Here is a 25,329-nt window from a genome sequence, read left to right on the forward strand (position 1 = left end):
CCTGCATACCTCCTAATTGAATATTGCCAAATTTCTCTTCAGAATGGTTGTATCATATAGTTTATACTTTTCCCAGCAGTAGATGAAGGTTCCTCTCATGAGGACTCTCATATCCTTTCTGTCTCTGGCATTTTTGTTTTAGAGTTGTACGAATTTGATAATAGTCTAATTTATCAAACACGTAGGCCTTATGACCTATGTGGTGTGTGTGTATGTTGTCATGTTTAGAGGGTTTTTTTTGTTATGTTTAGTTTGGCAGTAAAGGGTTATTGCAAATACCGTTTTGCTGTTAATTGTGTCTCCCAATGATGAAACTGAAAAAGAATAGTGCTAATAGTCCAGAAATCTGGTAATCCTGCAGCATGATTCTATCTGGATTATACAACTTTGCCTGGCTAACAGTAAAGTTATGTAAATTCAGAAAATTGTGATTGGGAAACTGTGCTAACCACTGTTCATTGAGAGGTTTTTGCTCACTGCACAGAGCTGAGTTATGTAATGCAGTATTATTAACTGTATCAGGTCCTGGGTGAATAGTTAATCTGGAGGGTTCCAGGACTAATGTTTCTTTTCCCCAATCTTCCATGTCCTACTTCTTCTGAAAAGTGTTCACTTTCTCTTCCTTACGATCAAATCTTAAAGTTTCAGGAAAGTCCTAGATGTAACAAAGTTCAGGCTAAAAATTTTTGCTGTGTAAGCTTATCCGGGGCATTAAACTTTCTTATACCATCCTAGCTAAAAATAAACTAAAACTCCAAACCAGGAGGATAACCAGATGTGACATCTGCTGAGCCGTCCTGTATAAATAAGCAATAAATTACAGAGTGAACAAGGAATTTGGCAGGTGTGGTAAATCGGGAATGGCTTTTTGACATAAACTGATATTTTTACTTCTGGAACAATCAGAAGCATTTTCTTATTTTACACATTCAGTCTTTTTAAAATAAAACATATTGTTTCATAACGGTATAAAATCTAACAACAGTTTATGATACTATCTCTGGGTGGGTGGGGACTTTTTTCTTTCACCATCTAAATGTCCCTAAACGGAGAATTCTTGCCTCAAGATGTACATTCTACCAAATTATATGAGAAAAATTTTTGAAAAGAGCCCAACTAGTTTAAGAAAGTTTACCTTCTGCATAAGCAAAGTTATTTTGTTTTTAATACTTCATGGTTTTTAGAGGGTGGTCAAGTTTATCCCCTTTGGCCCACACCTGGGTTTTTAATAAGAGTTTAAAGAAAACAAATAAGTCCTCACTCAAGACACATGGAAAGACATCCCTAGTTTACATAGCCTTCTCAGACTCTTATGGTGAAGTATTCATAGTCCTATTCTCTCCACAGTAAACTCCAAGGTGCTCTTGGAGACAATTGTGTTGCAATATCTCCCACTAATTGTTACCTTTGGTTATTTAATTATTGGAGCTCACTGTTTCATAAATCTGTGCCTGCTATTCACCTTCCATCTGACTCCCTGATTCCTGACTCCTACCTTCTAGGTCAGCTCTCAGGTGAAGTGGGTAGATCAGACCCAAAGACAGAAATGGCTGCTGCTTTCGATGACAGAGATGCTGGGTTTAGAGCAGCTGCTTGGGAAGCAGGGATTTGTTCTGAGCAAGAAGGCCAAAGTTTCTCAAGGCCACTACTGTCACAGCCTGGGAATAACATTCTATGGGGCATGTAGTTGGTTTCAAGATTGATTTTAAAACTCTTTTTTTCTGAATGTTCAGACTCCATCATTAATAGCTGTTAACAGACATTGTCTTTTGTCCCCTTTATTGCATTCTTACAGAACTAGTCATTCTAAAGAGAGAGCGTGAGAGAAAGAGAGAGAGGGGGAGCACAGCATGAGTGGTGGAGAGGCAGAGAGAGAGAGAGAATCCCAGCAGGCTCCACACTGTCAGCTCATGGAACCCAACACAGGGCTTGATCTCACGAACCGTGAGATCATGACCTAAGCCAAAATCAAGAGTTGGATGCTTAACCAACTGAGCCACCCAGACCCCTAAAAATCTTTGTAGAGGAGATGCAGTTACCTGTAGTTATTCATTCAGTTGCTAAGTGACTACTACCATAAAATACTGCTTTGTGAGTAGTAAAGCCTAGACCAAAGATCTAGATATGAAGAGCAATTAGTATATTAAGGTCTCTTGTTTGTAGTTCCTACTAGATGCTAAATGGTTAATTTATTAGCTTAAGAAAGATGCTTCACTGCATTATAACTGTCAAGGAGTGAAAATATTGGGGCGCCTGGGTGGCTCAGTCGGTTGAGTGTCCGACTTCAGCTCAGGTCACGATCTCATGGTTCGTGAGTTCGAGCCCTGCGTCAGGCTCTGGGCTGATGGCTCAGAGCCTGAAGCCTGCTTCCGATTCTGTGTCTCCCTCTCTCTCTGCCCCTCCCCCGTTCATGCTCTGTCTCTCTCTGTCTCAAAAATAAATAAACATTAAAAAAAAAAAAAAAAAGGAGTGAAAATATTGGCTAGAAGCATTGGCTGAAGCTATGTGCCTGCCATGAAGTCTTCTATATATGAAGTATAAATATCACATCATATATCATATCATATCATATCATATCATATCATATCATATCATATCATATCGGCATAAGGCCCTTTAGGAAGTCATTAGGGATCAAAGACAAAAACCACTTAATACAACAACATATGTATTAAGATACAAGTTAATTACTTGTCCCTGTTTCCGATGTTACCACGAGTAATTTTTCTTCTCAGTGCATATTAACTATATTTTGAAGGAAAAGGTGTGTAACATAACCTTTGAGTCCCGAGAAGAGCAATTTCAGTCAATACATTCAATGTCTTAAGCTGCTTGTATTATCATCTTCAGTGATAATACAGAAAAAAGTTGATACAGCCTCTCTTTCACAGCTGGAACTTATAAATCAATCCTGTTCAGGAGTATGCATCTCTCCACACTCACTAATAAACTTACAGCAGCTCATGCTTGGTATTAATCTCTTCCTAATTAGAGAAGCACACGTTACAAATTTATCATTCTGAAGGAGAGCAAAAGTGTTTAATCTGTTTCTCTGGTCCTTTCTGCTTTACTGTCCATTAAGCAACGCATGTTGATTATACAGCTTGTTATCCAGAGTAAGGACGGGGTGATAGAATAACATGGGATTTGGAGGAACATGGATTTGAGTCTGGGCCTGTAAGTAGCTGTGTAACTTCTGGTACTTTACCTAACCTCTCTGAGCCTCGCATTCTTCATCTGTAAATAGAACCATTCAAGTTACCTCACGAGGGCGTTGTGATGATTAAATGAGTGATACGTGGGACAAGCACCACAAAAATGTCCTTTAAAACCTTTTATTTATTAAAAATTTCAAGCGTATTCAAAGATTGAGAGAAAAGGTAGGACCCTCATTACCTACCACTCAGCATCAGCAATCATCCACTCGTGGTCAATTCTGCTCATCTATACTCCACTTGGTGTCCCCCACCCCCAAAAGCAATAGTGAAATTCCAGGTATCAATATTATTTCCATCCTTAAATATTTAAGTACATGTCTCTAAAATGTAATTTTTAAAAAGTTTTTTATAACTTCCCTGTTCGATATGGCAGCCACTGGCCACATGTGACTAAGTTTAAACATAAATTCATTACAAGTAAATAAAATAAAAAATTCATTTCCTCAGTTGCAAATAGCCACACGGAGAGTGCAGATATAGAACCTTTCCACCACTGCACACAGTATTATGGACATTATTGATCTACAAGTCTCTTTCCCCTCTGTTTTATTCTTTGAAATTTAATTGTTGGGAAAAAAACCAAGTCATTTGTCTTATAGAATGTCCCACACTCTGGATTTTTTAAAATTGAATTTCCATGGTGTCATTTAACATGTTCCATGGTGCTCTGTATATAATTGATGGTTAGAGCTAGTGACTGAAAAGCTGTTCACCTGTTTTGTGAGCTCGAGTTCCACTGGATGACCTTGAGCACATAATTTGACCTATGTGACTATCAGTTCTCTCATATATAAAATGGGAACAGGAGCAGTACTTATACCTTAGGGCTCTTGTGAAGATTAAATAAGATAATTAATATAAAGTGCTCAGGCTGGTGCATGGCACATAGTGTGGATTAAATATATATTATTTATTACTTATGTTATTCTACTTGTATATGAATCAGTGATTCTCAAATATTGGTTCCAATATGGTCCAAAGAAAAGCTGTATTTGTAACAAGTTCTTGATGATTCTCATGAAGTTGTGGTTTTAAAAAACTGATGGCTTTGTGCTATGTCAACTTGACTAGGCTGAACTTCGGTCCCAAGAATTTTCTTTCTAGTATGCTTCCTGTTAGAGGGGATGACAAGTGATCCCCTCTTGCCAGAATTGGAGAAGGGAAGGGAGGCAGCAGCCACTTTGTAGCATACAAACATCTTCTCCCACTTATTCAATCAAACATAATTTAGGTGCTATTATGAAGAGATTTTTGTAGTTGTAATTAAAATCCCTAATTAGTTGACCTTAAATTAATCAAAAGGGAGACTGTCCTGGGTAGCCCTGACTTAAATTAATTGGAAGGTTGTTGTAAGAAGGCTTAGTCCGGGGCACCTGGGTAGCTCAGTCAGTTGAGTGTGTGACTTCAGCTCAGGTCATGATAGCACGATTTGTGAGCTCGAGCCCCGCGTCAGACTCTGGGCTGACAGCTCAGAGCCTGGAACCTGCTTGGGATTCTGTGTCTCCCTCTCTCTCTGCCCCTCCCCTGCTCATTTTCTCTCTCTCTCAAAAATAAACATTAAAAAAAAAAAAAAAGAGGGCTTAGTCCAGGCTCAGTCGGCTTCACTGGTGAATTCTATCAAACATTTAAAGACAAATTAATACTGTTTTTGCACAAGCTCTTCTAAAATATGGAAGAGGAGGGAACACTTTGCAACTTATTCTATAAGGCCAGTGTTAGCATGCCAAAAACAAAGACATCACAAGAAAGTTAGAAAACAATATATCTAATGAATATAGATATAAAAGTTCTAACAAAATACTAACAAACTCAATCTAGCAACGTAAAAAAAGAATTATACACTATGACCAAGAGAGCTTTCTCCCAGAAATGCAAGGTTGGTTTAATACATGAAATGCACATATTAATAGAATAAAGGGCCAAACCACATAATTATTTTCATAAATGCAGGAAAAGCATTTGATAGAATTCACTGATTTATCATAAAAGCAACCAATAAACCAGGAATAGAAAGGAACTTCCTCAACCTAGTAGAGGACATCTACAGAAAACTTTCTCTGGGGAACTCACACTTTCCTTTGTTCTTCCATTTGAAATATTATACTTATACCTGGTTCTTTGTGGGGAGGTCTGGGATAGCCCAGTGTCTGGGTCTGACAGGTGAGACTATCTTCTAAGTGGGCTTCAGTTTTAAGAAGTCCTCTTGCTCACAGCTATATGCCATATTATCTACTGTAGTCTTTATTAATAATAAAGGTGATACTTCTCTGGGCACCTGGCTGGCTCAGTTGGTGGCAAGTGAGACTCTTGATCTCGGGGTTGTGAGTTCAAGTCCCATATTGAGCATAGAGTTTATTTATATAAATAAATAAACAAACAAACAAACACACTTTTAAAAAAGGTGATGCTTTGATTCCTGTCAGTCCCTAATACTTTATACTCTGTATTCTCAGTTGATTCAGAATCAGGGCATGAGAGACAGATGATGGTTGTTGGCCGCCTCAAAGACTCCAGCATGAGGCAATAGAAGGAATAATTTTAAAAAGTTTTAGACATGCACAATAGTAATCCCTATAGTAATGATTAGAATCCTAGACTTATTTCAAAAGTTGGAAAGACTGCTAGAGATCATTTTGCAGCTAGCTTCTAACCCCTGGAGATTAAGTAATGTGTACAAGACTATCCAGTCATCTAGTAACATATCAGAACTAGAATCCAAATTTTCTTTCAGCCTGCCACACTTTCCACCACACCCTGTTGCTTCCTTTATATGCTGAGATAAAAAATGTTTTATCATCTGCTTCTCTGAAGATTAGAATTTTGTCATTGCTGCTATAAAGAAATAAATGCAATTATGTTAAATAATTTCCCTGTAGTAATAGGGCTTATCAGAGGTAGCACTGGAAATGAAAAATACTACTCTAATTTTAGTTCAAGGCTGTGCTGATGAGATCATTTTTTTTTTTCTGTCAAAATGCCAAACTGAAATAAATGGGAGAGTGGTACATAGTGGAAACACAATCGCTGTGGCAGGGTCTTTAGTTCATATGTTAATTCAACTGATGATCTCTGGTTCCTTTCCTAGCATGATGTCATGGTATGTTATGGTATTAAAATTTCCTCCTGAAAGAATAGAAGGAAATAAGTAGAATGGGGTGTTAACTGCCTAACTCTAAAACCTGTGATCTTAATTAACCATGATGTTTACTGCCTCTCCAAATCTGTAAGGTGCACAGGCAAATGTTTAGACAATAAAATGAAAGTTGAGGTGAATTTCTAAATGCAATTAATTTATGTTATTCATAAAAATAATAGAACTTAGTACTTGGCTATTACAGCTCTCTTTAAGTAATGTCCCTGCAGATCTATTGGTGGAAATGCAGTAATGTTAAAAATCCACGTTAAACCACCAAGATAACAGCAGATGCTCTTTGTTAGTCAGGCCATTACTGTTTGATTTTCTACAAAATCTACAAATGAATTTGACTTTGATTTGCTACAAAGAGATCTTTAATCTTACCTGATTTCCATGCTGAGAAGTCATTCATTCATCAAGTAGTTCTTGAGTATCTTCTGTGTCTCAGGCATTGTTATAGGCACTGCGGGTAGAGTTATAAATAGAACTCTAGTGCATGATCTCATTGAGCAGAGGGTATTATAAAATTTTTTAAAATTTATTTATTTTTGAAGGAGAGAGAAACAGAGAGCGAGCAGGGGAGAGGCAGAGAGAGACAGGGGAAGGTGAGGAGGGGAGACACAGAATCTGAAGCAGGCTCCAGGCTCTGAGCTGTCAGCACAGAGCCCAACGCGGGACTCAAACCCACAAACCACGAGATTGTGACCTGAGCCCAAGTCAGACGCTTAACCGACTGAACCACCCAGGCACCTCTGGGCAGAGGATATTATAAAGCAATAAACAAAATAACATCCCTTATTTGCTGCTGTTAGAGATAGGCGTAACTCTACTCAATAAAAACAATGGTCAAATAAGTTTGGGAAATAATGTAACTATAGTCTCTTCTTAGTGCTTGAAATTATACAAACGTATTAAAGTCCCAAAGGTATTAGACATAAAAGCATCTGTTTAACTCTATTTCTCTGACTTATTTGACCATTTAAACTTTTTTTTTCATTTTTGAGAAAGCACTTATTAACTTCTTGTGGAATTAATATTCCAAAGAAACCAGTTTTAGAAAATACCAAACTGTAAGAGCTCTTTGTGTTGTTTTGGTTTTATAAATGTTCTATGATTCTCTTATCAGTTGTAGTTCTTATTTTTTTAAGTTATTTATTTATTATTTATTTTTGAGAAAGAGAGTGAGCAGGGGAAGAGCAGAGAGGGAGAATCTCAAGCAGGCTCTGTGCTGACAGTGCAGTGGCAGGGGCAGGGGGTGGTTAGAACTCATGAAACTTTGAAATTGTGACGGGAGCCAAAATCAAGAGTCGGACGCTCAACTGACTGGGCCACCCAGGCACCCCGTTACTTCTCATTTTATATGGTTACATTTTGGAAGGCATAAATGGACCTGCACTAGCTCAAATACATAATAGTAATAATCAACTATATTATAATAAGAGTCAATATATTGCACATACTTTTTTCTCACCATTTCCAGGTTGATTTATCTCTCTAAACCACTATAACTTTTTGAAACTTTTAAATTATAAAATAAATAGAAGCATATAGAAACAGAAAAGAAAACAAATATAGACCTTAGTGAATACTGTGGAATATCCTTGTAGCCACAACCCATGTCAAGAAACAACTTTCCCAGTCATCTCAGAAGGCTCCCCCGCCCCCCACATGCTCTATACAATTCATAGCCATTCCTCTTCCTCCAAAATGACTACTGTCAAAAAACAAACAAACACGGGCACCTGGGTGGCTCAGTTGAGCCTCTGACTGCTCAGGTCATGATCTCACGGTTCATGAGATCCACGTTGGGCTCTGTGCTGATAGCTCAGAGCCTGGAGCCTGCTTCGGATTCTGTGTCTCCCTCTCTCTTTCTCTGCCCCTCCCCCACTCATGCTGTCTCTCTCTCTCTCTCTCTCTCTCTCTCTCTCTGTCTCTCAAAAATAAACATTAAACCAACAAACCACTATCCTGACTCATAGCAATCACTCTCTTGCATTTCCTTACATTACAGTTTAGTCTCGCCTGTGAAAAGAAAACACCTTGTTACTTTTTTACATCTCTTTTAAGCTACAGGTTCTCCTCCACCCTTTCCTTTCCTCGTACTTTGTCTGTTGTAGAACTCACTCTGACACATTTTGCTGATTGCACACTCCTGATGTAGTTTCACATGTTCCTGTGCCTTTTGTGTTTCCTAGAAATTGGCAGGTGGATCCAGAGGTTTCCTCAGGCTTAGATTCGTTTCCTTTGTGTTCTTTTTTCAGGAAGTCTGGTTTTCACTCATTCTTTTTTTCTTTTTAATGTTAGCAGCCATCGATACTCAATATTTAGATTTATTAATGGAAGCTTGCAAAAAGGTAATAATCTATCCCTACCATTTTGCTTTCATGAATTACTTTGAAAGATTGTATAATGAGATGCACCCCTTCATCTACTATTTGGTTATCCAATGAAACGGTTTATTATAGAAAAGGCAGGGAAAATGTTTGAGTTTTCTCTTTTATTTCCCCAGTAACAAATTGATTCCCTGTCATCTTTCAAAAATTAGATTTTTTAACTCTTATAATGAACTCATGGACTTAAACATATTAGAGGGATTTCAATCCATTGCAATTCTTATCGTTATTGAAGCTCCAACTTTGGCTATGGGTACTCTTCAGATTGGCTCCTTGGACATGATCCTAATAGTTTTGTTTTTTTTTTTATGGATTTCTTAATAGCTAATATGTCAAGATATTCCATCTTCCCCTCCAGACCTCAATTCCTGGAATTAGCTGTTTGGCCAAGGATCCTTGATTTCTTTCAATGGGAAATATTTCAAGATGAGAATGTAGTTGCTGTTTCTAAGTCTCTTTAGTGGAAGTGTATCTATCTATCTATCATAGATATTTATATATATTTATATTATTTACATACAGAGATATGTATATAAATATATATATATATATATTACCTGATGAGTTCATACTAGTATTTGTATTTTTTTAAGTTTACTTATTTATTTTGAGAGAGAGAGAGAGAGAGAGACAGAGTGCATGAGCAGGGGAGGGGCAGAGAGAGAGGGAGAGACAGAGAATCCCAAGCAGGCACTGTCAACACAGAGCCCGATACAGGGCTCAAACCCATGAACCATGAGTTCATGACCTGAGCCGAAGTTAAGAGCTGGACACTTAAACAGCTAACCTACCCAGGTGCCTCTAGTATTTCTATTTTAAATTCACAACTACAATGTTTTTACCTAACCTCTTTTGTGTTATATCTTTATCTCCTGTCTTTCACACCAAAAACCCTGTTTCTCAAGGTAACAGGGAGTGATAGAATATTCCATAATTCTATAATATTCCAGAATTACAGTACTAATACTACTACGGACTATTAATATTACTTATATCACCACCAATTAGTAAAAAAATTAAAATTTATATATGCTATCTCCATTCACCTCTCATTTGAAAAATGATTGGGGAGGGGCGCCTGGGTGGCTCAGTCGGTTAAGCGGCCGACTTCAGCTCGGGTCATGATCTCGCGGTCCGTGAGTTCGAGCCCCGCGTCGGGCTCTGTGCTGACGGCCTGGAGCCTGTTTTGGATTCTGTGTCTCCCTCTCTCTCTGCCCCTCCCCCGTTCATGCTCTGTCTCTCTCTGTCTCAAAGGTAAATAAACGTTAAAAAAAAAAAATAAAAAAAATGATTGGGGAATATTTGTATCAAAGCATATATGATCTACACTGTGAGGTCATCTAGCCATTAGACACTATAGTCTCCCCCCTTTTTAACTGTTATTTTGTCTTAGTTCTACAAACAACTATATATCTAATAATCACTTCCTGTCCTTATTTAATATCTCTCTGGTCATTTTGATTGTCAGAAATTCTATTTGATTTCTTAGGAAGAACACATAGGAACAGTATTTTTTGAGATTTACCAAAAATAATTTGTGTGTACCTTTTACACTTGAAAGCCAATTTTGCAGGATATAAAGTGTTTGGCTAAGGGACGCCTGGGTGACTCAGTCAGTTAAGTGACTGACTTTGGCTCAGGTCACAATCTCACAGTTCCTTTCAAGCCGCACACCAGGCTCTGTGTTGGCAGCTTAGAGCCTGGAGCCTGCTTCCAATTCCGTGTCTCCCTCTCTCTCTGCTCCTCCCCCATTCACACTCTGTCTCTCAAAAGTGAATAAACATTAAAAAAAATTTTTTTTAATAAATAAAATGTTTGGCTAATATTTTATTTTTATGAATCTTGTAAAAACAGCCCATACTTAATTTTCTTCTGGCATAATGTGCTGCTGTTGACAGTTTGGTGACAACCTAATTATCCCTCCTTTATAAGTCACATACTCTTTTTGCCTTGTTACCAAACATTCTATTTTCTTTAAAGTCTAGTAATTTTAGTAGAATATACCTTGGCATTGGTTGTTCTGATCAATATTCTCAGATACTTAAAGTGCTATTTTGATATGGAATTTTAAGTCTTTTTTTATTTCAGAAAACTTGTCTTGAATTGAAGTATTTGTTTTGTTCTTTCTGTTGGTTTTCTTCTTTGGACTCCCTTTGTCTATATGCTGATCTTCTTTGGCTATCATCCATATTGACAACTTTTGAATCTCTTTTATTTAAAAATTATTATTATTATTTTAGTTTTAAAACTGTTCTTTTCATCTTTTGTTCCTTATAAGGCATTTTTTTGTCGATGTGCGTATGTATGTGTGTGTGTGAGTGTGTGTTTTGCTCTTGTTTCTTCTAGTTTAGTATTTATTTCTAAAATGATTTTTTCTTTTCAAATTCTCCTTTGAGAATTATTACCTAACTTATGAATTTTTCTAATTCTAATTTATATTGTTTTCTCATGTCTTGTATTATTTCTTTATTAAAGTTAATTTTTTAATAATTTTTATAAGTTTTAAAAAAATGTTTATTTATTTATTTTGAGAGAGAGAGAGAGAGAGCATGAGCAGGGGAGGGACAGAGAGAGAGAGAGAAAGGGAGAGAGAGAATCCCAAGCAGGCTGTGCAGCACCAGCACAGAGCCCTACATGGGGCTCGAACTCAAAAACCAAAAGATCATGACCTGAGCTGAAATGAAGACTCAGATACTTAGCCCACTGAGCCACTCAGATGCCCTTCATTTTTAAATAGTGTAGTTTTTATCTGTTTCTTGAGTACATCTTTCCAGTATGCTTTTGTTTCTTTGTAGGGGTGTCATTCTACTCCTTATTCTTTCTTACTTACTTACTTATTTATTTAAGAGAGTGTGTGAGCAGAAAAGAGGGAGAGGGAGAGGAAGAGAGGTCAACGACCCTGGGATCATGACCTGAGCCAAACTCAAGAGTCAAATGCTCAAGTGACTGAGCCACCCAGGCGCCCCTCTTTTTTGTATGTATGTATATATTTATGTATGTATGTATGTATGTATGTATGTATGTATGTATGTATGTAGTAACTTTGGGATTTGACCTTGATACCTTTCTAGTGCTTGCTCTTAAGTAAAATCAGTTTTCCTCAAATTTTTAAAGTAAGCTTAGTTCAAATAGCTTTTTTTTTTTTTTAAAAACTTGACAGTGTTTCATGTTTTTGTGTAATGTTTTAAAAAAATGACTGTTTGCTTTCTGAGATTTTCTGACCCTGTTTCCCTCAATCACTTTTTCCCCCCTCAGCCACTTTTTTAAAAAGTTTACTTATTTATTTATTTATTTATTTATTTATTTAGAGTGGGGGGTGGGGAAAGGCAGAGAGAGAGGGAGAGAGAATCCCAAGCAGGCTCTGCACTGTCAGCACAGAACCTGACTCGGGGCTTAATCCCCTGAACAGTAAGATTATGGCCTGAGCCGAAATCAAGAGTCAGATGCTTATCTGACTGAGTCCCCAGGCCCCCCCTGCTAGCTACTTTTGATCTGGATCTTCTCTTTACTTCTGTGTTTTTCCTGCTCTGATCAATTTTTATTCCATAGTCAGTGGTTTCTCTCAGAGCTATGTCCTGGAAGGGAGCTTTGGCTGGTCAGTATTGAGAATTCATAGGTGCAAGACTGTTTCTACCCCTTGGGGTCTTACCAGGGCCCCCTTGCACTTATCTGTTATTGGAACGGGCAAAACCTGTCCCAGATTCAGTTGTCATTCTCAGATTGACCCACTGTGCTTTCTAGTAAATATCTGTTTCTTTTGGGGGTTCTTCTGTTCTCAGGTCCATCAAATAACCCGTTGATACCCTCTTTTCTCTCTTGCATAAACTCTAATATCATGGCCTGTGGTTGTTAGTGATTTTCCTCCACCTGCCTGTATTTTGTGGGGTTTTTTAATGTTTATTTATTTTTGAGAGTGAGAGAGACAGAGTGCGAGCAGGGGAGGGGCAGAGACAGAGGGAGACACAGAATCTGAAGTAGGCTCCAGGCCCTGAGCTGTTAGCACAGAGCCTGACATGGGGCTCAAACTCACAAACCATGAAATCATGACCTGAGCCAAAGTCAAATGCTTAACCGACTGAGCCACCCAGGTGCCCCTGTATTTTGTGGTTTGTGAGGATAACTTACCATCTTATTTTGTTGTAAATGTTATCCTATGGGTTTTTTATTTTACTTTCCAATTTCTTTGTTTATATGTAGGGATTTGAGAAGACCCAAACACTATGCTGTAACTTTTAGATGCTGACTATAACCTTCAATGGATTGAAATTTGATTAAAAAAAATTTTTTTTAATGTTTATTTATTTTTGAGAGAGACACAAAGTGCAAACAGGGGAGGGGCAGAGAGAGAAAGAGACACAGAATCTGAAGCAGGCCCCAGGCTCTGAGCTGTCATCACAGAGCCCGACATGGGGTTCGAACCCATGAACCATGAAATCATGACCTGAGCCAAAGTCAGACACTCAACCGACTGAGCCACCCAGGCATCCCTGAAATTTGATTATTTTTATATTATACATTATGTTTTTTCAAAACAGCTGTTCTAAAAATAATTTCAACCTTACAGAAAATTACGAGAACAATACAAAGCATTTTAGTTTACCCTTTACTCAGATTCTCTAATTGGTTGTTAACATTTTACCATATTTGTCTTATCATTTTCTTTTTCTCTCTCAATTATTTTGTATAGTACATGGTAAAACCTGGTAAAACCATTAAAATCAAGAAATTAGGGGTACCTGGATGGCTCAGCCTGTTGAGTGTCTGTCTGACTCTTGATTTTGGCTCCGTTCATGATCCCAGGGTCATAAGTTCAAGCCCCACCTCAGGCTCTACATGAGCATGGAGCCTGCTTAAGATTCTCAATCTGTCTCTCTCTTTCCCTCCCTCCCTCCCTCCCTCTCTCCCTCTGCCCCTCTTCTCTGCTTGAGTGTGTGCATGCCCTCTCTCTTTAAAATTAAAAAAAAAAAGGAATTAAAAATGTTACAATACTACCATTCAATCCATTGGCTGCATTCAAATTTCACTAATAATATACCATATAATCACTCTTTCCTTTCTAATGCAGGATCCAATAGGAGATCATGTGTTGTATTTAGTTGTCGTATCTCTATTCTCTTTGGAGCAGTTCCTCAGTTTTGTCATGTCTTTCATGACATTGACTTTTTTTTGGAAGATAATAGGCTAATTACTTTATAGAGTATCCTCAATTTGAGTTTGTTTTATACTTATTATGATTAGATTCAGGTGATTCATCTTTTGGAAGGGATATCATGGACATGATGCTATGTTCTTCTCAATGTATCATCAAGAAGCAAATTAACAAATATTAATTTGTCCCATTTCTATCAGTGTTGACTTTCATCACTTTTTAAGGTGTAAAATTCATTGTAAAATGAATAAGTACCTTGTACTTATTAATCAATAAGTTACTAATATGTATTTTGTAGAGAGCTACTTTGATAATATGTAAACATCTTATTTCTCATTACATTTTCACTCAAAGTTTTAGTGTCCATTGTTGGTTCCTCCCTGAATCAATTATTACTGTAATGGTTGACAAATGGTGATATTCTAAGTGCATCATTTGTTCTACAGTTATTAGTTGGCATTGTACTATATGGTAAAACTTTTTGTTCTTATTCATTCATTCATTCATTCATTCATTCACATATATTTATGTCCAGATGGATTCATGGATTCCTGTCTTATTCAATTGGCCACAATTTGTTGCTATTCTTTTTTATTTTATGTTTAAGTTGCCTCAAATTTAGCTAATGGGAGTTCTTCAATCTGGCTCTTGACCTTCTAACATATCCTCATCATTCTTTGAGTACTCCCTTACTTTCATACTCAACAGGATGTTCCAGGAACATATTGTACTTTCCCTGTGCCAGTTCTGAATTCAACCATTTCTCCAAGGAATTTTGTATCCTTTTAGTGGAGAATGATATTCAGAAGTCACCATCTGGTTGTAAGTGTGCTCATTGCTACTAGGGGATCACTTCTTTTGGGTCTAGTTTTCTCCCTTTCCCTGTTGGTAATTGACAGTGAGAAGTCTGGCTCTCATTATCTCAATATACTTACTTCATCTGCCTGTATGTAACCAATCTCCTGACCTAATTGCAGATCAAGGTATCTACCCCCATTGAAGCCACTGTGTAGTAGAAATGAGGACATGCCCAATCGGCCAGCCCCATTGCTCTTCTCATTATAACTTATGAATTATATCATACAATTCAGATGAGATACTTTTTTTCTTAATACATTCCTATTCTTTATGCAAAAAAGAGTATATATGAAATTTGAGGCTCCATGTATATAATTTATTGTAATTTTAAAAAATCAATTTTACTCTAGAAATTAATCCCATAAATATTATAACTGAAATTTTTATGTGAAATTTCTATCTTTGTGAGTTTGTTGTGGCACAATGTTCTCATTTGCTCAGCTGCTTTCTGAATGCACATCTAACAATTTGATAAGAGACCTGCCTAGCAGGGGAAAAGAAATAGTAAGAATTTTTAAAAATTCAATTAACCACAAAAATCAGTTATTGTGTTAAACAAGTGATCTTAAAAAGCTAGCGAAAGTCTCACATCTCATTTTTAACTCAATAAATGTGTTTCTACAATACTAACCATGTTATTGTAAGCTTTGTTATAATTAATAAGTTTTATCTGAATGAGCGTTATTACTCATGAAGCACTTAACTATTATCTCAGTTCATCTTTTTTCAGCTCTTCGAAGTAGTTGATATCATCTCCATTGCACAGATAAGATTGCAGGCTTATCAAGGTTATGCAACTTGTTGATGATTGTCCAACTATTAGATGGCAAAAATGGGGTGTAAACACAGTTATTTTAGTGCACAATCTATTGTTTCCTTTTCACCATTTCACTCCTCTGAGTTGGGAGTTTTTCCCTCATCTCACCCCTGTCCTATTTGCCAGATTACACATGGATAACTGCTTTCCCAAATAATTCATTAGCCATGTAACCTGAGTTACATAATGTAACAACTGAATGACTGATCATGTAACCTGAATGACTGATCATTCAGTCAACTCTTAACAGATCTCATTTCTTCAGAGTAGTGGAGAGTGCTTTTCCCAATATTTATTTTCCCCTCATTCCATAGTAATAGAATGGTTAGCCAGGGAAATGGTCACCCAGAATAAAGTTCATTCTTGCTTCAAATGTATCTCTTTGCCCTTTCTTATTTGTTACTCCCTCCATCTTGCTGCCTGGAGCAGAGATCCTCCCTTGGATAATGAAAATTAGGGCTGCATCCTAGAAATGTCACCAGGGTGGCAAGCTAGAAGTAGAGTCCTGGGTCCCAAGGACTTTATGGATCAGAGCTGCTGTACCAATCCTGTACTGCCAAGTTCCAGAGACAGAGAAAGAACTTCTACCTTGTTTAAGCCATTGATATTTTGACTTGCTCAATTATATCCTAATGTATACATCGAGTACCCATCTGCAAAATTCTAGTTATTTACTCAACATTCATTTAAGCTTTTCCTATTATGAAGCAGCCTGGTGGCTGAGTGAGATTGCCCACACACCCCAAATATAGATGGTGCCTTGACTGATTTAAGGCTAGTCTGGGTAATTTCAACATGCGGGACTGATTGGTTCAGTCATGAGTGCCCAAACCAACCACTTATGGCATTCCCTTATGGCCCCAGTGGTTGTTTCAGGTATTATAAAATAATGTGAGGCTTGAGAGAGGCTCCCTCTCCCCAGAGATGTGACCCTAGATATAAAGTATATTGCTTTAGAGAAACCAGGCTGAAGATATAGCTGGCTTGTGGAGGAAGGTAGAATCAAGAAAATTACAAGGAAATGGTGCTTTCCCTCAGATTGGACCAACCCAAAAGCCTGACCAACTTGTGGTCTTCTCAGGAAAGTGAGCCAAAAAATTTCTTGTTGTATATTTAGAGCTAATTTGAATTGGGTTTTCTGTTAATTACATCCAAAGACCTCTTAACTGATATACCTTTCAGTGGCTTCAGTATTATATCAATACCCAATAATGCAGATCAACATTTCTAAAGAAGTATTTTTGATAGGAAGCCCTAATTTAACAAAGCTTTTTCACACTGTTTAACACTGTTGCTTTATTTTCTTACTTTATTTTCAAAGTCCTTGAAGGATAATCTCAGAAAGGCTGAAGAGTATGATTAAAATTTGAAAGTATATAGTTTATCATTTCTGGAAACACTCTGTTTTTCTTATGTTGTGTCATTCCTGTATTTATTTGCCAATTTCTCAGGTTACTTTTGTACTGGCTTGTTTCCTTTCCTCTATTTTCTCCTCTAGCCCTTGAAGGTAGGCATGTCTTAAAACTCGGTCAAAAAGCATAAGAGACTGTTAAAAACTGAGAACAAACTGAGGGTTGATGGGGGGTGGGAGGGAGGGCAGGGTGGGTGATGGGTATTGAGGAGGGCACCTTTTGGGATGAGCACTGGGTGTTGTATGGAAACCAATTTGACAGTAAATTTCATATATTAAAAAAAATAAAAAAATAAAAAAAATAAAAAATAAATAAAAAATAAAAATAAAAAAAAAATAAATAAATAAAAAATAAAAAATAAAACTCGGTCAAGATGGTACTGTAGTTGTCCCCAAGCAGTCTTACCACTTAGAGGCAGGTCAAGTTCACACAGTCTGAAAGAATATACAAAGCAACCTTTTACTTCTAGCATTGGAGATACAGGAGTGACTCCTCTGTTTTCTTCTATCAGTTTCTGCTCCCCAGATTCTCTCCCTGGGACCAGACCTCAACCTCTCCTTCCCCTACCTCCTTGTCAGAGAAGCCTCCTCCCCTGAAACTACAGAGATTTGTTTTATTTGGTTTTAATCTCCCTTTCTCCTGGCTCTGGGAACCCATTGCTTCCTGTGCCAATTGTCAGTCTTTTGACCTAGTCAGGTTTCTTGCCAGATGGGATTGGGGTTTCCAACCCCAGAGGCTCCAGATGGAAAGAGGAAAAAGAGGCCTTCTTAGTGGCCTGCCTTCAGGTTGTGGTGTCTGTATAATAATTAGATCGTTCAGGGTCCTTGATTTAATATGAAGTCTTTCTCAGAGGTGCTTCTCACTCTCCCGACTTCAAATAGTCACCTTCCCAATTCATGTCTTGGAGTCCTCTCTTTGGATCTCATGCCTCCGTTTCTTCCTTCACCAGGAGGCATGGTAGCCACCTAAATGCAGTGTACCTAAAACCAGACTAATCCTTCATCTGAAATTAGCTTTTTCTCAGAAGCCTTTCTATTTTTTTTTCATATGAGGTATAGTTGATGCACAATGTTAATTAGCTTCAGATGTACAACACAGTGATTCTACCATATGTTGTGCTGTGGTCACCATGGGTGTAGCTGCCAGCGGTCACCATGCAACAGTATTACAGCACTATTGACTGTATTCCCTATGCTGTACCTTCCATCCCCGACATTCTCTCAGCCTCTTAATTTCAAAACTTTGAAGTTGTCCTTATCTGCTACTTTCTAGCGCATTTACCCTACAACCAAATTGTAATTTCATCCCTTGTGATGTATTCAAGGAACACTACCCTGGCACAGATCTTCACAATTTCATATCTGGATGACTACACTTAATGTTCTAACTTGTCATCCTGTCTCTAACCCTCCAGTCTGCTTTATGTGTGAATCCTGAAATATTGCCTTTCTAAGAATCTTTAAAGACTCCTTTAAACCTTTATTCCCAGTATTCAGGCCTCCCAGATTGGTTCTTTACTCAGCTCTCCAAACCCATCTCCCTCCACTTGCTTACATCAATCAGCAAAGTGGTACACTCATTTCTTCCAATGGCCATGTTCCCATCTTCTTTGCTCATATCCTTCCCTTTCTGAAATGGCCTCTTCCTTCTTACCCATTGTTTAATCCCATTTCTCCTTTAAGGCTATGCTCAAGTTCTGCTTCCTCAAAGAAGTAGTTGCTGAGCTGGTGTATGGAGGTCCCCTTTCCACTCTTTCTTTCTTTCTTTCTTTCTTTCTTTCTTTCTTTCTTTCTCTCTCTCTCTCTCTGTCTTTCTTTTTCTTTCTTTCTTTCTTTCTTTCTTTCTTTCTTTCTTTCTTTCTTTCTTTCTTTCTTTCTTTCCTGGAGTCAGATGTGTATCAGGCCAGCCTAACAGAGGACATCCAGCCTTCAGCCAGTGCAGGAAATGCCTGCAAGATGTTTGACCTTATCCCTGAACAATCTAATTATTATACAGACACCACAACCTGAAGGCAGGCCACTAAGAAGGCCTCTTTTTCCTCTTTCCATCTGGAGCCTCTGGGGTTGGAAACCCCAATCCCATCTGGCAAGAAACCTGACTAGGTCAAAAGACTGACAATTGGCACAGGAAGCAATGGGTTCCCAGAGCCAGGAGAAAGGGAGATTAAAACCAAATAAAACAAATCTCTGTAGTTTCAGGGGAGGAGGCTTCTCTGACAAGGAGGTAGGGGAAGGAGAGGTTGAGGTCTGGCCCCAGGGAGAGAATCTGGGGAGCAGAAACTGATAGAAGAAAACAGAGGAGTCACTCCTGTATCTCCAATGCTAGAAGTAAAAGGTTGCTTTGTATATTCTTTCAGACTGTGTGAACTTGACCTGCCTCTAAGTGGTAAGACTGCTTGGGGACAACTATAGTACCGTCTTCTCCTTTCTAGAATGTGAATACAATGTATCAGAGCGCTGGCTGGAAATAAAAGGCATACTCAATGGGTTTAACTGAAGAGTTTAAAAAGGGACTGGTTTGGGGCACCTGGGTGGCTCAGTCAGTTAAATGTTCAACTTTGGCTCAGGTTATAATCTCTCGGTTTGTGAGGTTTGTGAGTCTGAGCCCCGTGTCGGGCTCTGTGCTGACAGCTCAGAGCCTGGAGCCTGCTTTGGATTCTGTGTCTCCCAATCTCTCTGCCCCCTCCCCTGCTCATGCTCTTTCTCTCTCTCAAAAATAAATAAACATTAACATTTTTTTTAAACAAGGACTGTTTTCAGAGGGGTGGACAGGGTTAAGGGACGAAACAAAGGCTAGATTGACAATAGCTGTTAAAACCATAGGTCTGAAGAAGCAAGGAAAGCGAGCAGTGTCAACAGAGACCTGAGGAAGAGACACTACCCAGCAGTAGCTATGGCCATGGAGTAACACAGCCCTGCCAGAACAACACAGGATGGTAGGGAATGAATTCCCATATCTCTCCCTTACTCCCATTATTAGAAGTACTGCTTCTCTTTGGCCATTCCCAGTGGAAAGCCATAGGGTAAGGGAATACAGAGCATGCATTCTGTGGGGGCCATCTTTCTAAGGCACAGAAAGCAGGACAGAGAAGAGCAGACAATATATCTGTGGTGAGGAGACAGACCCAAAATACCTAGCACATTGGAATTATAACTGTTTGTCCTCTGTTCTGAATCCCATAACTTTTGCTGCTTATTTCAATTTTTGACAAACATCTCTGAGTGCTTTCCAAAAGTACTTTGGGATGATAATCAAACGTGGGTCCCTTTAAGAGCTCAAATCTGGTGGACAAGCACTGGACACTTAGAATTTGCCATACTTTTGGTGGGTGCTTTCGATTGCACATTTTCAGATTGCAGGTGCAGATATATGTTCAGATCCTTTTCTTATGATGTGAGATTTATATCAGTTTCCATATACAACTAGAATGTTGGTCCAGATACTGTGGCAAATCTAGTGACAACTCAATGGCTTTTGCAAGAATTATCTCTGAATCACGTAGTTGTGGCTCTTTGTTCTCTACTCTTGTCACTCTCCATTCTTGTAACCCTACTTTCTCTGTTAACTGTTGACCTCTCTGTGTGTCTCACTCTCAGATTCCCTGAGAAGATTAAATTGTGCCAGCTTGTCCCTCTCTGTCCCTATTAAAACGAGTCCTTCTATAAGCCACTTCAAAGGGTAACTTTTTATTATGTTTAGTCTATAGATGAAGCACTAACGCCTGAGTAGCCAGGTCACGTGACATAAGTATGGCACCTGTAATTATGTCATTAATGGCTGTCCAAAATCTTCTGAACATTCTCTCCCCATAATCCTAGTTATTCATGGTGGAAATCCTGTCTTTTTCACATAGAACCATTTCCCTTCCTCAGATTTCCTTCTTGTTGGGGTGCAGAAATGCGTTGTAGATTCTGTTCATCAGACTTAAGACTTTGTTGCAGGGGCACCTGGGTGGCTCAGTGGGTTAAGCATCAGACTCTTGGTTTTGGCTCAGGTCATGATCTCATGGTTCATGCGATCAAGCGTCATTTCAGGCTCCGCACTGACAGGGCAGAGCACTCTCTCTTTCTCAAAATAAACTTTTTTTTTTTAAAACTGTTTCAAAATGGAGGGGAAGAGGGCAAGGGTAGGGTATGCATTTTGCTGGTGCAGATCCTGGCAAAGATAATGTGGTTCTGGAGCTGGTGGAGTGAGCCAGAAACAGAAGTAGAAATGAGCATTCACTTCTGCTTTTACTCTGTATCCAAGTTCCAAATGGCCTTTAGCCTCCCTGAAGATGAAGCCTTTATACAAAGAAAAGGTCATCAAGACAGTTGTGGACATCTAACAGCCAAGGCAAACTTTTTAAAATGCAAAGGCTTTCTTGTGCCTCTGCCATTGCCAAAGGAAGACATGACCTGGCTTTCCTGCTGTTCTGGGAGGAAGATGAGAGATGGGTAGGGAGAGCCCAGTGCACAGCTGGGTCCAATCTACATCAGCCAATTCCCAGCTGACCCTAAGATACATTGAGCTAGTCTAGCCCATCCCAGCCTGCATCAGCGGACCCCAAAACACAGGAGCAAGTCTAAGCAAGCTCAGCAGTGTCCAGATCAGCCAACCCCTAGGTAACCAGCTGAGATCAGCAGAGCTGCATATCTCCTCCCTGTTAAAATCAGCCTGGGCTGCCTGGGTGGCTCAGTTGGTTGACCATCTGACTCTTGATTTCAGATCAGGTCGTGATCTCGAAGTTCATCAGATCAAGCCCTGTGTTGGACTCTGTGCTGAGCATGGAGCCTATTGTATTCTTTCTTCTCCCTCTGCCCTTCTCCCCAGCTTGCACACCCTCTTTCTCTCTCTCTCCCTAAAAAATAAAAAGAAATCATTAAAAATATGACTATGAATACAAATACATCATTTCCCATAGCAATCCATGAGTATCTGGGTCTGGTGTGCTGTTTCCTGCCTGTGCTGCCACCACTTGGCACAGTGGACCAATGTGACACAGAGAATCATGGCTATCACTTTGCCCCCTTCAGAATGCCAACACTTTGCTGGTTACCTCAGACTGAAGGGGATACCAGTAAGCATCCAGCCCAGAACCAAATGGTTGCTGGCAATAGACACAGACCTCAGTGGAGGTGGGGAAGGGGAGACTGTAAGACCTTGGCCAACAACTTTCCCTTTCTTGAGTAAAATTTTATTCTGAGGCCCTGGAGGCCTCGTCTTGCCCACAAAGGTCACGGAAAACTCCCCATTCTCAGCTCCCCTCCTGAGTTTATATTTGGCTGGCCTTTTAAAGTGTATGTGTGTTGGGAAGGAAGGTGCTAAAGGGGTTATAAAGGGCCCCACAATGGGTTTCAACTTACTTTTCTAATTTACCTTTGAAAACTAAGGAAGAAGCAAGTGGTATTTTCAGTCTTCACATTTCAAGACTGTACAGTCTACTTGTAAGCAAAGAAAGCATTATTTTCTTTTTTTAATGTTTTTTAATTTTTAAAAAATATTTATTTTTGAGAGAGAGAGAGCCACTGAGCATGAGTGGGGGAGGGGCAGAGAGAGAGGGGGAGACATAGAATTTGAAGCAGTCTCCAGGCTCTGAGCTGTCAGCACAGAGCCTGACATGGGGCTCAAACTCACGAACTGTGAGATCATGACCTGAGCCGGAGTTGGTCGCTTAACCGACTGAGCCATCTAGGCACCCTAGAAAGCATGATTTTCAAACTATTTCCAGCACATAGTGCTGAAATGTTTGATGGCGCAGAAGCCCTTCAGGGTGCAGCTGTTCAGAATGAGGATCTTAGGGGATGTTGGAATACTGGGCCATGTGACAATCTCCTCAATGTAGAGCCTAGTCCTTGAGCCATATAGGGGATCCAAGCCTTGTCCAGCTGAATGAGCAGCTCAATCTTGTTGACAATCTGTTGGGGGAAGGGAGTGGATTGAGTGAAGGGATGAATAGGTGGAGCACAGAAGATTCTTAGAGCAATGAGACTATTTTGCATATATTACAATGGCGGATACATATTATTATACTTTGTCAAAACCCACAGAACTACAACACCAAGAGTGAACCCTAATGTAAACTGTGGACTCTGGGTGATGATGTGACAATGTAGGTTCCCCACTTGGAATAAGTGTATTAATTTGGTGTCCAATGTTAATAATGAGAGGGTTGTATATATGTGAGAACATGTTTTAGGGAGTTTTCTGTACTTTCTGCTCAATTTTGCTGTGAACCTAAAACTGATCTAAAAAATAAAATTCATTAATTAAAAAAATATATTAAACCTATTGAAAAGTTGCAAGTACAGTGCAGATAACATTTTATCCTGAACTATTTGGGAGTAAGTTGCCAACCTGATGCCCATCACCCCCAGATACTTTAGAGGGTGTATGTAGGACATTCTTCTACATAGTCCTAATATAATCATCAAAATCGGGAAATTGACATTGATACTACTACCTAATCCTGAGACCCCATGAAATTTCATCAATTGCTCCAGTAATATCCTTTATAACAAAATAAAGGATACAATTCAGGAAAAGAAGAAAAAAGAATTTAAAGGCCTTGAATCAATTTTAATGGGTGTCATATCTGAGGAAAAATAATCAGAAATATGAAAACTGGAGACCATTAATAAAGAGCTGAAAATTTCCAACTCTTTTCTTGGGCTTAAAGATTCTGAGAAAAGAATGAAAAGAAAAGAAAGCTAAATGTTTAAAACAAGTTGAGCTGATGATTGACATTATAAGAAAGATTCAGTCTTCAGAAGATGCATCAAAACACATAAAGGTACAAGTAGCTACAACGAAAACAGCCTTCAATATACATGACAGGAGTGAAAATCAACTTCAGAAGCACTAAAAGATGCTTTGAATGAGAGTTCTGATGTTCAGGAAAGCATAAAGCTGTACTCACAAAAAACTGAAGAGAAGAGTGGCCAGATGAATCCAACAAAAAGAAAACATTAGAAAATGCTCAAGTGCACATGGGGCAACTTCTAAATGGTAGAGAATGTCAGAGCAAGACTCTAGCGAGCATGTGCTGAAGATGGGAGATGGGGCTGCCCTTCTTGGAAAACCCAGCGCAGATGGTGGGAACTTGGACCTGGATGTAGCGACTACATTAGAAAATGACCACCTCTTAGAAGATGAACAAAAGGAGTTTTGAAGAAATGGATTGAAACAGCTGAATTAAATACTTATTTAAAATCTCTCAGGGGTGCCTGAGTGACTCAGTTGGTTGAATGTTTGACTTCGGCTCAGGTCATGATCTCACAATTTGTGAGTTCGAGCCCTATGTCAGGCTCTGTGCTGACAGCTCAGATCCTGGAACCTGCTTTGAATTCTGTCTCTCCCTCTTCTCTGCCCCTCTCCCACTCATGCTCTGTCTCTCTCTCTCTCTCAAAAACAAATAAACATTAAAAACATTAAAAAATAAAACAAAATAAAATCTCTCAAAGAGGGGTGCCTGAGTGGCTCAGTCGGTTAAGCGTCCAACTTCAGCTCAGGTCATGATCTCATGGTTTGTGGGTTCAAGTCCCGCATCAGGCTCTCTGCTTACAGCTCAGAGTCTGGAGCCTGCTTCAGATTCTGTGTCTCCCTCTCTCTCTGCCGCTCCCCTGCTCATGCTCTGTCTGTCTTGCTGTCTGTCTCTCAAAAAAAAAAAAAGAATCACTGCTATAGGGCCATGGATAGGTTGGCTAACTGGCTCTTGGGGATGAGGGTGGATTATTCCAGGGAGCTATCTATTCCAGCTGACTATCTATTGTGTGGTGTAAATACTCCCACCAAGGCCAATTTTAAGTTACTAATGTGGAGCTAATGGGGAGAAATGTGCATAATCAGCTCTCAGGAGCTCCCGAGGGCCATTCCAACACCACCTTTAGGGGTTCTTGACCAGGAAGTTACACCAAGGGGTAAGAAAGCAATATATTATATCTCAGGCTTTTTACATACCACAGATTCAATTCCTCAGAGACTATAAGGAAAACCTAACTTTAATGATCTACCATTTCATCAGCTTTTGCTTGTTCCACTCTGTTTTTAAAGTTTTTTAAAGTTTATTTTATTATTTATTTTGAGAGAGAAAGAGAGAGAGAGTGAGAGGAGCAGAGAGAGAGAGGGAGAGAGAGAGAATCCCATGCTGGCAGTGCAGAGCCCCATGTGGGGCTTGAACCCACTAACCATGAGATCATGATGTGAGCCAAAACTGAGAGTTAGAGGTTTAAAGTTCCTGAGTCACCCGAGTACCCCAACTCTGTTTTTAAAACTAAAATTTATTTTAAAATATCAGTCTTATATAGGATTATTCTTGTTTTCCACTTTCCTAATAATATTTGAAATTAGCTCCTTTTTGAAATAAAA

At 38.9% G+C, this 25,329-nt stretch overlaps 2 long non-coding RNA genes and 1 other non-coding gene across 4 annotated transcripts in view; 1 reads left to right on the forward strand and 2 right to left on the reverse strand.

The window, feature by feature from the left end:
- The window catches only part of LOC132669887 (uncharacterized), a 28,470-nt gene extending 12,861 nt beyond the window's left edge, over nucleotides 1–15,609 (reverse strand). The window contains exons 1-2 of the long non-coding RNA XR_013556105.1: nucleotides 15,459–15,609; nucleotides 6,739–6,817 (exon numbers count right to left, since the gene is read on the reverse strand). This is a non-coding gene — a long non-coding RNA (uncharacterized LOC132669887). The remainder of the gene's footprint in view (nucleotides 1–6,738; nucleotides 6,818–15,458) is intronic.
- The window catches only part of LOC132669886 (uncharacterized), a 45,104-nt gene extending 24,866 nt beyond the window's left edge, over nucleotides 1–20,238 (forward strand). For both annotated transcript variants that reach the window (XR_009606252.3, XR_009606251.3), the window contains one exon: nucleotides 19,806–20,238. This is a non-coding gene — a long non-coding RNA (uncharacterized LOC132669886). The remainder of the gene's footprint in view (nucleotides 1–19,805) is intronic.
- On the reverse strand, nucleotides 13,146–13,230 carry TRNAQ-UUG (transfer RNA glutamine (anticodon UUG)). Its single transcript has one exon. It is a non-coding gene; the product is annotated as a tRNA-Gln (tRNA).
- Nucleotides 20,239–25,329: the final 5,091 nt, after the last annotated feature.

Source organism: Panthera onca, chromosome B3 (assembly GCF_046562875.1).
Source record: "Panthera onca isolate mPanOnc1 chromosome B3, mPanOnc1 haplotype 2, whole genome shotgun sequence".
Taxonomy (NCBI): Eukaryota; Metazoa; Chordata; class Mammalia; order Carnivora; family Felidae; genus Panthera; species Panthera onca.